The following is a 10,703-nucleotide window of genomic DNA, read 5'->3' as shown; positions in this document are numbered from 1 at the left end:
ACAGGCCCCTAGTATCCTGCACAGACTGTGGATTGGCTCAAACCTGCATGTGCTGCAGGTTCAGAATCATAAGTCTTACTTCAGTAGAGTACCTGCACTTCCTCCAAGATGCAACTTGGCAGTGGTGGTCAGTAAACATGCAGAACTCTTTGGTTTTCAGTGTCTACATGTCCTACATGTCACTACATGTGGTGTAGTGGTTAGGAGTGGTAGACTCGTAATCTGGGGAACCGGGTTCACATCTCTGCTCCTCCACATGCAGCTGCTGGGTGACCTTGGGCTAGTCACACTTCTTTGAAGTCTCTCAGCCCCACTCACCTCACAGAGTGTTTGTTGTGGGGGAGGATGAGAGAGGAGAATGTTAGCTGCTTTGAGACTCCTTCGGGTAGTGATAAAGTGGGATATCAAATCCAAACTCCTCCTCCTCCTCCTCTTCTTCTTCTTCTTCTCCTCAATGGAGCATAAGCGCTTAAGAAACACCTGCTGCATCAGGCCAGTGACCCATCTAGTTCAGCATCCTGTTCTCACATTGGCAACCCAGGTGCCTGTGGGAAACCCTCTAGCAGGACCTGAATACAAAAGCACACTCCCTTCCTGTGGTTTTCAGCGGTTGGTACTCAGAATCATTACTGCCTCCAACCATGGAGGCAGAGCATAATCGTCATTTTATTTATTTATTTAATTTCTATACCGCCCTATACCGAAGATCTCAGGGCAGTTCATACAAAATATCAAATACATAAAATCAAAACAAAAATAACAACCCAATTAACACCCCACCAAAAAAAGAGCCAGCATTTTAAAAAGAGTATAGATCAAGCCAGGCAAAGGCCTGGTTAAAATGGAACATTTTTGCCTGGCGCCTAAAGGTGTATAATGAAGGCGCCAGGAGAACTTCCTTGGGGAGAGCATTCAACAGATGGAAAGCCACTGCAGAGAAGACCCATTCTCATGTTGCCACCCTCCTGACCTCTCAAGGAGGAGGCACACGAAGAAGGGTCTCAAAAGATGATCTCAGGGTCCGGGTAGGTTCATAAAAGAAGAAGCAGTCCTAACTAATAGCCACTCATCTCCAAGTGAGTGGGAGTGATCTGCAAGCATGAACAGTGTGATATGTCAGCCAGGAACCCATGGATCTCATATGCATCAGTCTCTGCCATCTCAGTGAAAACCTGTGTCTTCAGCACTGCTGATGTTGCTCAGCAGAAACCTATGAATTCCTAGAGGAGTAGTCCTGTTAGTCAGTCACACAACAGCAAAGAATCTTGTGGCACTGAAAGATACTCAGAGTCGAGTGTGAATTTCATGCTCTTTATTCAGCTCATAGTAGTGAGGAATGTAGTTCCCCCAAAACGTTTGCTTTATATACACTATTTACACAATGGGCCCCACGTGATTGGCTAATTCAGGGATACTCCTGTATGCCAATCAGAGTGCAGATTCACTTCCACCTGGAGCTGGATTGGGTGGCTCCTGCGGACCAATCAGACTGCTGCAATCTCAATCCTATTGTTCTGGGACCAATCAGACTGCTGCAATCTCAATCCTATTGTTCTGGGACTAGTCAGACTGCTGCAATCTCAATCCTATTGTTCTAGGACCAATCAGCCTGCTGCAGTTTGGATCCTATTCAACTCAGTACATAACAGGCACCTTCCCAAAGATGGCCGTAACATATCTGGTAGTCTTCAAGGTGCCACAAGATTCCTTGTTTTTCTATGAATTCTGGGCTCCAGTGTTATACCATAATCTCTTCCTGTTGCACAGCTTGCTGAATTAGACAAAATAACATACAGAGACTCATGTTGCTCTCATCACTGCAAAGGTATAATTATTCCTTCTCTTTCATTCAAATGTAGATGATGGGAAGTTGTCATTTGAAGAATTTAAGAACTGTTGTGCCGATGGCATCCTCAACTCTGAAGAACTGTGGGAGTTGTTCTGTGGCATTGACAGGCGTCAGTCAGGGTAAGGAGGTGTCTGTTAACAACAAGGAGATTTCAAGCAGACTCAATTCCACCTCCCAACACCCCAACACCCATTGCACTATATCAGATTAGCATGCACTTAAAGCAAATGGGTGCATTATATAGATAACAAAGATAATATTCTATATTGGAGTTGTCAGATATGCAATGCAGACATTTGCTGTATCTCAGAGGCAGCGTATCTGCTCTGCACACAGAAAATCCCATATTCAATCCCTGGCATCTCAAGGTAGGGCTGGGCAAGATCCTTGTTTGAGACCCTGCAAAGCCACTGTAGACAATGCAGACTGAGAACAGGTGAATATGGATAGAATTTACTTGTTGGAGGCAATTCCTGTTCAGTTTGTTTTGTTCTCATGAAAGTGCCCTTAAATAAACTGGACTTAACTGATGTGGAACTTAAAGCTTTGTCTTGGCAATACAGAAGATGTAAGCATGCCATTCTAGTCAAGAATATGACTAGGTAGATGGTGGCCTGGATTGCATGTAGTGCCAAGACAAACCATGGCTTAGTGTGAATGCACAAATTTCCAGAGAGGAAATTGTGGCTCTCGTCCTGTTGCTGTGGCACTGCTATTGATTGGCCACCCCAAGCAGAGCTAATTGCTTGTTTACAGAGGAGGAGACTAACCACGAGCCTGGGTTTGGATGACATGCTAAACTGTGGCTTAGCTCACTTCAGCAGCAGGACCAGAGGAGGAACAAAGTGGCCACAATCTCCTCTCCAGGCACTGGCATGCTGGCATGTTTTCACTAAAGCAGTTTGGCTTAGTGCTACACATGAGATTTCATTCTACTTAAATTGGTTTAGTCCTATTCCATCTTGCTGTATTTTGAGTTTTGAAGTATACAATAACTGGTATATGTAGAAGAACCTGCCTTATGTTTTGGGATTAGTCTGAATCAATATTCCTCAGCCTGCTGCCTTCCAGTTGACATCTGAGACTAATGAAGTTGTAGTCCAATATATATGGAGGGCACCAGGTTTGGGAAGGCTTGGCTAGATGACATTCAGTCATCCTCCAAATCCTCAAGGATTTCATCCAGTGAGACTGCAGAATAGTTTGTCTGTGAGCTACATAAGGATGCATTATGTCGATATGGGAGCATCATGGAGCTTGAAGATGGAACTCGGTAAGCCTGGGAATTAAAAGCTGTTTTAAAAATAGTCCAGACTCTGATCATAATTAAGATAGTGTGTTAACTTCACAGCAGTATGCTTGAATTGCATGGATCAAAATCTGCTTTGCTATTTTTGTCCAAGTACAGATTTAAATGGCATGTAAACCCTCTATGAAATATGCAGGCAAGATGTTTGTTTATTGGCTTGCTTTTAAGTACTACAGTGAGGTTTTGTCCATCACAGCGAAACTTCAATTACACTGTAAGATAGTTGGCCTTTCTGCTGCATTGTCTCAGCTTGGCCCCTTCGCTTGTTTTGAATATACAGCATCCAGACAAGAAACAAACTTCCTAAAGGAAAACAGCTAGAAATGCTTCAGTCCTCCCTTCATGTGAGTCAGTAAATAAACCAGGACATCTACAGTTAACTTTCATTTCCCATTTGGTCCAAACTGGGAAATTGTGGTCAACAGCTTCGGAAGCAACCAGGATATTAAACCAGTTTCAAACTGGTTTAATATCCTGTCTTGTTCCAAAGCTGGTAATCACTCCCTGTATGGACGAAATGGGAAGCTGTGGTTAGTTAGAGATTTCCTGGTCTTTTTGATGACTTGTACAATTGTTTGAATGTGGTGCAATGCACATGTACATGATTACTCCTTGCAAATATATATCTGACAGGGAAATTATCCATGCAGTTTGTGGGGTTAGACTAGATGATATTCCACAGCATGTGCTTGCTGTAGCTGGTGTCATTTTACTGATCTTAACACAGATCAGCTTTTGGTGCTTGATCCTAAAAAGAAAAAAAGCTACAGTTGTGTTTGGATGCCCAAAGCAAATCCACGTGTATTGTTTACTGTGGCTGTGCTGCTAAACTGATAACTGGATAACTGAAAAGTGCCAATGTCGTATATAATAAAAAAAGACAAGTGATGTGAATTGGCCCTGAGTGATCACCAACATGTGTCATCTGAGATGAAGGGCTCGGGAGCCTGAGGGTTCAGCTGTCAGGAGGATTTGGGTCCTGACCACCATTGCCCACTGGAGACATAGAATTGATTTCAGCATCTGTTCTTGTTGCTCAGTTAAATGTGTGAATACCTGGTCTCAGGTTTATCTTTGCCAGGCAAACTAATTTCATGCCCATATAAAACATTTTTCAATGAGAAAGGAAGACAGATGGAGCAAGTCAGGGTCAGATTTTGTTTTTCATTTCTTTTAATAAAAGTTCCGAGTGACCTTGGAGAACTGGATCAGAACAGTGTTTAAAATCTCAAAACTATCACAAATCCTGCCAGAAACAATACAATACCTGTAGGAAAGAACGGGACTTTTTATTCCTTTTTTAAAAAAATTATTACTTCTTTTTTTGTTCCTTTCCATTTTTTGTATTGTTAGTGGCAACAATTATTGGCGCTAGCTTTGAGATTTTTTAACTATGCTTTATTAATTACATTAAATGGTTATATTCCCTGATGAAAAAGAATTAAAATGCATTAGACTGAATGCACCCAGAGGTCCCCTTGGCTCTCATCTCATCCTAAATGCCTCACCCTGATGCAAGTTGTCTTTAGTGAAATGGGTTTTTCATTTATTTATTAAAATAGAATGAGTATATACACCGGGAGAAGCAATGCTTTTCTTTTTTCTTTTGCATTTTGATTTATTTTTATTTTTTTTGGAAACATAAATACAACATAGAACAGATATAATCAAAACAGGTGGGCAGCTACCACCGATATATGGAGTTACATACAATTAGACCATCAGTCATACAGCATGAGACATTATTGTACTATAGGAGACCCAAACCCAACAGGTTGAGAGTTAATAGAAGAAATGAAAACAAACCAATTGGTCTCAAATATATGACTAGTAGATTCACCTCTAGCCACTCTACATGTTTGTGTGAGCTTATCTGCTTATGCCAGGGGCCATGCCTATTGCACCAGTTTTGTACATTACAGCCATTCCCATCTTGCAGTGATGCTTTTCTTAAACCAGTTTCAGCTCCCCTCCCCACCCTTTGTTGCCTGACAAAACTGCAAAGAAGTGTGCATGCAGGCTTTAACCTCTGCATTCGTGTGTCCCCCAGTGAGCCCTCACACCTCCCATCATCTGCCAAGCAGTTTCTCTCATGCTAGTATTGCCATATTTCAAAAAGGGAAATTCCTGACATCCTAACCCCTCTGATTTTTACACCCGAAAACCAGGACTTGTCAGGAATTTTCCTGATGTATGGCATACTGTCATTTGCAGCAAGCGAAACACCAGAATCTGAGTCATGCAGAGGTTAGCAGTAAAGCAATCCAACTGCATGGCAACCCATGCTTCTCTCATCCTAATAATAATAATAATAATAATAATAATAATAATAATAATAATAATAATAATAATAATAATAATAATTTATTTATACCCCGCCCATCTGGCCAGGTCTCCCCAGCCACTCTGGGCAGCCTCCAACAAATACCAAAATACAATACAAGTCACAGTTTAAAAACTTCCCTAAACAGGGCTGCCTTTAGGTATTTTCTGAATGTCAGGTAGTTGTTTATTCCCTTGACTTCTGATGGGAATACTTCTCAATGTATGCTGTTAGCAAGCTGGTCAGCAGGAACTCTCTGACCCTTGTGGTCTCGAGGACAAGGAGGTGCTCACATTCAGCATTAAAGCAGCCATCTGTCTTCAGCTTCTTGATCTGAGTCTCACTGGCTGCTGTAATATACTGTAACAGCAACCAGTTCTGCCTTTGGGTATTTGTTCTAGCCTACAAGCCTGAGAGGAACGAGCCTCTTGATTCTGGCCTCCACGTGTTCAAGACACATTAGGAATTAGCCCATTTGCGTCAACTGGCTTGGGGTTGAGATTGGTGCTGCACAGAGAAGGAGCTTTGCTGGCGCTTTATAGATGACAGTAATGAATGCATTCAAGCTCCAATGCTTGCAGTTTAAGCCGGGGAAGGAGAATCCTCTGCTTTCAGCTTAGGAAGGTTTCTGAGTAGCCTCTCTCTTAAATAAGCACTGGGAAATAAAGCGGTCCTTCGTCACGACAGCATAATATAACCAGGGCTTTGCTTCAAAATCGGTGATTGACAAAACGTTGCCTTATTTTGAGTCACACCACTGATCCATCTAGATTAGTACTGTCTACAGCGGCTGGCAGCAGCTCTCTACAGAATTTCACAGAAGGGTCATTTCCAATCCTAACTGGAGATCCAAGGAGTGAAGATAAGACTTTCCACTTGCAAAACTGATGCCCTGCCACTGAGGTGCCACCTCTCTCCTCTGCCAAGGGACACCACTGGAACATGTGGAACAACCATAGCATACTGTAGATTACTTTTTAGTGTTCTTTATTATTTAAATTGTGTTTCTGGGTTATATTCCACTTAACGCTGCTTATTATTGTGGCAATCTGCCCCATGACCTTCAGATACAGGTTGGGAGATATTTTTTTTAATGAATAAATAAATTGCTAATTGAAGGAATATTAAGAAAACAATTAAATGCATGTGTTGTAGATTGCATACATGTATTTATACATGAGGAGGTGGGGAAAGCTATGGGGGAAGCTTATGTTGTCATTACATGATGCAAGTGTTACAAACAAGTATCATGGTAGAACGTGAATTCCTTATTCTATTCTGCATAGGAGGAAATGCCCCTTTAAAAAATATGGCATTTGCCATCTGCAGCTTGTATAAGTTTACAGTTTGTTTGCAAGCCACTGCACAGAATTTTAAGTGGGAAAGTGGCATATGAACATTTGAAATAAAAGCAATTGAAATGCTTTAAAATTTGCTGGCTGAGGAATCCAGGGCCTCTTTTCCTTCTTTCAGAATGGTTTAATTCCTTCACCTAACACTGATTTATCACCTAGATGTGGCATCCCTGACTGACAGGGTGCCTGCGGCCATGCGCTGAGTGCCTTTCTCACATCACAGGAGTAGCACACCTTGTCTTTTGGGATTAATTCATAAAAGGTTTTCAAGCCAGAGGTCATGTAAAGCCTGGCCATTCCCACATTAGAAATTCAGCACTCAACATAGCAAGCATTCTTCAAATGTTCAGTTTGACCAGGCAAAAATGAGCTTGCCAGTGATTTCCAAAATATAAAGGAAATTATTCCTTCCTAGACATCCCACGTAGATAATGTAGTCTGTCTTGACAGGTTTCCTACATATAACATCACGCTTCATGCCCCTTTCCAATTTTCAAGGGATGCCTGCAATAAGCTCAAGGGGACAGTGGTGGACCTACATTTTGGGGTCGCTTCGCAACCAGCAACGAGGTCTGGGTAACCACTGTTATCTTCTTCAATGAGGTTGTTCCATGACAGATCACCATACCTCTATACCATCTGTCCTACTGACTGTATAACTCCGGGATTGTTGTGATAATTAGAACAAAAAAATAAATAACTAATTTGAGTTTTGGCACTCAAATTGGGTCTACCAGACCCTTAAAAAACAAACAAACAAACAAACAATGTGGACTAAAGTTGCTTGTGGGGCCTCTCTGGGATTAGGCCTCTCCGGGATTAGGGGCCCTGAAGCTGAAGCTTCATCAATTTCATAGCAGATTCAACCTGCATGGGGATGTGCAGATCTCTGAACAAATTAAAAAATATGTATGGTTCAGTACAAACACCCATTGTGAAAAGAAGAGGGGAGGACAGAGGGGCAAGATGAGAAGCGGTGCAACAATATAGTCCTCATACAGTGGTACCTTGCTTGTTGAACTTAATCCATTCCGGGAGTCTGTTCAACTTCCCCAACGGTTCAAAAACCAAGGGGCGGCTTCCGATTGGCTGCAGGAGCTTCCTGCACTCAATCAGAAACCGCAGAAGCTGAGAGGACGTTCGGCTTCCAAAAAAAAAACATTCACAAACTGGAACACTTACTTCTGGGTTTGCGGCGTTTGGGAGCCAAAACGTCTGAGTACCAAGGCGTTTGACAACCAAGGTACAAATGTATGGTAATAGCAAACTCAGTTCTCTGAGTGTGGTTCCTTATGTAGCCAAGACAGCACCATCTGTGCGCAAGAGGAAGGAATCAGCAGGCTTGGGGGGACCCCAAGTTCTGTGAAAGTACAGTTTTTAAAATGGGGGGGGGGTGATGACTGCGGAGGGGGGGAATAGCCCAATGAGAACAAAGCATGCTTAGTGGCTAAGGAATTCTGCCTGCCTGCCTAGGGGAACAGGCAGGATGCAAAAGTAGCAGGGAGGCAGAATAGAATGGAATATCCTGGATGGGCCATGGATGGGACCCTGTACATTTCGTAGACCTCTTCAACGGAGTGTCATGGTCCCAGAGAAAGCAAAAGACACCCTGTACTCAGAGAAATAGAGTGGCAGAGGAACTGGTGGGAAGCAGAATGTTGCAGTAGGAGAAATACCTGTCACAATACAGATCTAAATTTAGTCAGAATAACAGTACCTAGGACTGCTCTTTTGTAAGTGATTAGGAAGTGGAAGCAGCCGTTTCTTGTAGTTCATCCTCTGAGAGCGTGGAGATGGGGAGGTACAAACGGCACACAATGTTTCGTGCATATTTGAGAGCTGGGTTTTTTGTTTTGTTTTTTTATCCCCACCCCCTGCTGTCAATGGCACCAAGAGCCACGGGAATAATGTGCTTTACCTTCTGAAATATCACACTTTGGGCACTAGGGTGGCTTCGGTTCCCTTAACGATGCCTCAACCTGGGTCTGAAGCAATTTCCCTGAAGTGATTAAATTAACCTAGATTAATCTCAGGCAACAAAAGTTACTGTGAAAGGTAGTTGAAGGTGCCTGAAGAATATGGAGGTGCTGTGATGAGATGGCTGGCTCCGGAGGGAGTCGCCAAAGGAAATCCAAGAAAGAAGAGAGCTTGGAATTGTATTTGTGCAATGAAGATCATTCCTAATGAGTTTCTCGAGCTGGCAGGCTGCTGATTTCCTAGAATGGGACGTTAACATGTCTGAGTGACTTTTCACTGCCCTTGTCTGATGTGAAGAAAGGGCTGCACAAATGAGAATAAAAAGCGTCTCTTATGGATAAGTTATCTGATGCTGACACTGTAAGAGGGGCAATCTTCACAATCAGATTGGGCAAGGAAATTGATTTGGTCAGGTCCAGCATGATTTATCTCCTGTGTATGAACACAGCGGCTAGGTTGCTTGTGGGGACAAGCCAGTATGTAATGCCTTGCTTGCAGGATTTACAGTGTCTGCCAATTTGCTACTGGTGCAAGTTAAAGCTGCTGGTGTAAACTTATTATTATTATTATTATTCTATTTATTCATACCCCACCTTTCCCCCTTACAGGACTCAAGGTGGCTTACAGATAAAAACAAGAATTGCTTAAAAATATAGGAAATCAACAACCATTAAAACAATTAAACATTAAGAGAATCAAAATTATATAATATACAAAATTTGTTTAAAACCAGATGGAAAAGAGAAATAGAGCTGGGTGTCATCAGCATACTGGTGTCACCAGACCCAAAACTCTGGACAACCTCTCCCAGCAGTTTCAAGTCCCGTCCCAGCAAGGCGGCCCAGAAGGATGGTTGATTGTATCAAAAGCATGTATTTTATGTATTTGTGCTTTTAGCTGTTTTTAATTATCTTAAATCACCTTGAAATGGTAGTTTCGAAGGCAATTAGTTAACTGAAATACCAATAATAATAGGAGAGGGTATCCATTCTGCTGCTGGGAGGTGGAGATGGTTGGATTTTGTCCTATATACTTAGTACTAACTCACACCAGGGTTTTGGTGTGTGTTTGTGGCTTTTAGACTGTGATCACAAAAGCTCATAACGCATACCTGCAGTTACACCTGGGGCTGCCTCTTGTGTTTGTTTATATAATAGTTATATCCCATCTTTTGGCCTCGAAGTTTACAAGGTAAAGAAGAACAAGAGTAGTTTTTTTAAAAAAAAAAAAAAAACACCCATCAATTAAGGGTTTAGAACATTCCTCTGTGTGGATTGCCTGCAGCCACTGTGCTAGCAGTAAGTCAGGTTGGGCACTTCACTGGCTGAGGTGCCCGAGGAGCTCAGAAGGGCTCCTTTACTGGCCTGACTCAGCTGTGCCACTGCTCCCTGCCAGCCCTATGAAGTCTTGATGCAAAGCAGGGGTATTACGTTTCAAGAAAAGCAAGATGGCAGGTAGCCACAGTGGATAGGAGGTTAGCTTTTAACAGGAGCCCTCCATTAAAATACCTCCCTGCTTCCATGGCAACAGCAGCAGAGGTGGTGGTGGGAGAATACTCTGTTAGTGTGGGAATGTTTAGGGATGCAGGAGAGGATATATTGTTTATTATATCCTATTCCAACTTGTGTTAATAAGTCCCAGAACTTGGCAGAGTTTTCATTCCCCTTTTTAAACACACACAGCAGATAGCTTGCTCAGGTTCGCTAGAACCTCTATAATAATACTGTACTGGTATTTCCCCCTTCTAATTTCCTCCTAAAATAAGACACGACACAGTCTTCTATAAAGTATAAAGAGTTTACTTACAAGTATCATCTGTTCACAATTGGATCCCAGAAGGCAGACTTTTATCTTAGAAAATATAATATACATTAGGAGACTATTCCTTAA

At 42.3% G+C, this 10,703-nt stretch overlaps 1 protein-coding gene across 1 annotated transcript in view; it reads left to right on the top strand.

Annotated features, from left to right (window-relative positions):
• Window positions 1-1,864: 1,864 nt before the first annotated feature.
• NECAB3 (N-terminal EF-hand calcium binding protein 3) overlaps window positions 1,865-10,703 on the top strand; it is a 57,267-nt gene continuing 48,428 nt past the window's right edge. The window contains exon 1 of the mRNA XM_033153285.1: window positions 1,865-1,968. The gene's annotated coding sequence lies outside the window, so the exon portion shown is untranslated. The remainder of the gene's footprint in view (window positions 1,969-10,703) is intronic.

Source organism: Lacerta agilis, chromosome 6 (genome assembly GCF_009819535.1).
Source record: "Lacerta agilis isolate rLacAgi1 chromosome 6, rLacAgi1.pri, whole genome shotgun sequence".
NCBI classification, from domain to species: Eukaryota; Metazoa; Chordata; class Lepidosauria; order Squamata; family Lacertidae; genus Lacerta; species Lacerta agilis.
The sequence above is the reverse complement of the archived record's forward strand: the minus strand, read 5'-3'. Positions and strand labels throughout refer to the sequence as shown.